The sequence below is a fragment of the Arachis ipaensis genome, chromosome B09 (genome assembly GCF_000816755.2).
Source record: "Arachis ipaensis cultivar K30076 chromosome B09, Araip1.1, whole genome shotgun sequence".
In the NCBI taxonomy this organism is placed as follows: Eukaryota; Viridiplantae; Streptophyta; class Magnoliopsida; order Fabales; family Fabaceae; genus Arachis; species Arachis ipaensis.
Genome location: NC_029793.2, coordinates 128,404,143 through 128,406,965, shown reverse-complemented (window position 1 = coordinate 128,406,965; position 2,823 = coordinate 128,404,143). Strand labels below are relative to the sequence as shown.

The 2,823-nt window shown below is 30.2% G+C and overlaps 1 protein-coding gene across 2 annotated transcripts in view; it reads left to right on the top strand.

Annotated features, from left to right (window-relative positions):
- Positions 1–2,823, top strand: part of LOC107619501 (putative F-box/LRR-repeat protein At5g54820) — a 19,418-nt gene that overhangs the window by 4,756 nt on the left and 11,839 nt on the right. The window contains exon 5 of one of the 2 annotated variants that reach the window (XR_001615673.2): positions 1,572–1,573. The exons of the other annotated variant lie outside the window; for it this stretch is intronic. The gene's annotated coding sequence lies outside the window, so the exon portion shown is untranslated. The remainder of the gene's footprint in view (positions 1–1,571; positions 1,574–2,823) is intronic. 2 annotated transcript variants of the gene reach the window in all.

Here is a 2,823-nt window from a genome sequence, read left to right as displayed (position 1 = left end):
AAAATTTAAAAAAAATTAGGTAAAAATTTTCATTATGTCAAAGCTTTCTCGTCTTAAATTTAATACTCTTGATATATCTAGAAACAACTACTACTTATCATGGATACTAGATGCCGAAATTCATCTTGATTCAATGTTGGAGATACCATTAAGGTTAAAAATAATGCATCGCAGAAGGATAAAGTCAAAGTCATGATCTTCCTTCGTCATCACCTTGACAAATGATTGAAATATGAATATCTCACACTAAAAGATCCTGCAAATCTGTGGAAAAACCTTGAAGAAATGTATAATCATAAAAAAACAGTGATACTTCCTCAAATCCGATATAAGTGGACGTACTTACATCTACAAGATTTTAAATTCATAAATGAATATAATTCAGCAATGTTCCAAATTACCTCACGAATGAAATTATATGGAGAAAAAATAACTGATCATGACATGTTAGAAAAAGCTTTCTTGACTTTTCATGCCTCGAATATGCTCCTGCAGCAGCAGTATCGAGAAAAAGAATTTAAAAAATATTCTGAGCTAAATTCTTGCCTTCTTGTTGCTGAATGCAACAATGCGTTGCTTTTAAAAAATCATGAAGCGCGCCCAGCTGGTGCCGCCCCATTTTCTGAAGTGAATGCGACAAATCATTATCCTATAAAAGGTAAATGGCAAGATTTTGGTAACAAGAAAAATTATGGAAAGAAGAAAAATGATGTTCACAAGAAAGAATCTCACCAGAAGTGGGATAAAGAAAGAAACAATGGGAAAAATAAATCAACAGAGGATAAATATTTCTGTTGTGGTAGAAAGGCCCATTAGTCACGTACCTGTCGTACCCCAAGGCACCTAGTCGATCTGGGAAAAGATAACTGATAATGACATGTTAGAGAAAACTTTTTCGACCTTCCATGCCTCGAATGTGCTCATGCAGCAGCAGTATCGAGAAAAATAATTTAAAAAATATTCTAAGCTAATTTATTGTCTTCTTGTTGCTGAATGCAACAATGACTTGCTTTTAAAAAATCATGAAGTGCGTCCAGTTGGCACCGCCCCATTTCCTGAAGTAAATGCAGTAAATCATTACCCTATAAAAGGTAAATGACAAGGTTTTGGTAACAAGAAAAACTATGAAAGGAAGAAAATTATATTCACAAAAAAAGATCTCACCAAAAGTGGGATAAAGAAAGAAATAATGGACAAAATAAATGAACAGAGGATAAATATTTCCGTTGTGGTGGAATGAGCCATTAGTCACGTACCTGTCGTACTCCTAGACACTTAGTTGATCTTTATCAAGAATCTTTGAAAAAAGATGACAAAAGAAAGGAAACAAATTTTATTTCAAAAGATGTTGAAAATTACACCACTCATTAGGAAGTATCTGATTTTTTTGATAATCTTAAAGAAAATATTGGTCATTTGATCAAAGATGGAAAAGTCTAATCTATGTGTTTGGATTAGTGAAAGTTCGCATACTATTCTCAAAAGTAATATGTATTTTATACATCTTGTATCAAAAGAAGAATATATTAATTCTATTATTGGCTCAGGTAATGTGATAGAAGGTTTCAGAGGAGTTATAATTTTGTTTTTTAGAAGAACAAAATTTATAATAAATAATGCACTATTATCTACCAAATCTCTAAAGAATTTGTTGAGTTTTAAAGATATTTGCTAAAATGGATATCATATTAAAACAATGAATAAGATAAATCATGAGTACTTATATTTCATAACTTATTATTCAAATAAAAATGTTATATTAAAAAAGTTACCCTCACTTTCAAATGAGTTATATTATACTAAAACTAGTGCAATTGAATCACATGCTATTATAAACCAAAAGTTTACTAGCCTAAATGAATTTATAATTTGGCATGATTGATGGGGTCATCCGGGAAGAACAACCATGATGGAGATAATTATTGAAAACTTTCATAGACATTCATTAAAGAATCAGAAGATTCTTAAATCTAATGAATTTTGACTGCATATTCTCAAGGAAAGCTAATTTTAAGGCCATCACCAGTAAAGTTTGGATTTGAATCTTCTAAATTTCTAGAAAGGATTCAAGGCGATATTTGTAGACCTATTCATCCACCATGTGTATCTTTTAGATATTTTAAGGTCCTAATAGACACATCTTCGAGATGGTCACATGTGTGCTTATTGTCTTCTCGCAATCTGGCGTTTGCGAGATTACTTGCTCAAATTATTCGATTAAAAGCAAATCCCCAGAAAATCCAATAAAAGCAATTTTTTTTTTCACTCATGATTTTCAAAATCAAGGAACAATTGATGTACAATAGATCCGCTCAAGCGATAATATGACAAATTTATTTACAAAGTCACTTTTAAAATCCTCCTTTAAAAAATTGGTACATCATATTGGAATGCGCCAATTTCGAAATATATAAAATAATATTGGCAAAAGGAGGAGACTGTATTCTTTTTTCCTTGGTCAGGTTTTTTTTCCTATTGAATTTTTTTATAAGGTTTTTAATGAGGCAGTTCTCATCACAAAGGATATTATATTCTTTTTTCTTCACTCAAATTTTTTTTCGTTTTCTTTAGTAAGGTTTTAACGAGGCATAATCCTAAATGGACATTTAAAGGAGAGTGATGTGATAAACATGAATAAATGCTCATCTAATACATTATAACTTTCTTCACAGTGTTAGATGGCTAACTTTTTCAATAGAAAAATTTAGTTCCTCAAAAAAGACTAAATTTTATAAAGTTTGAAAAATGAATATTTTATATATGTATAAATAATCCTAATAATAAAGTTTCAAGCATATGACACACAACAATAATAAAATACTC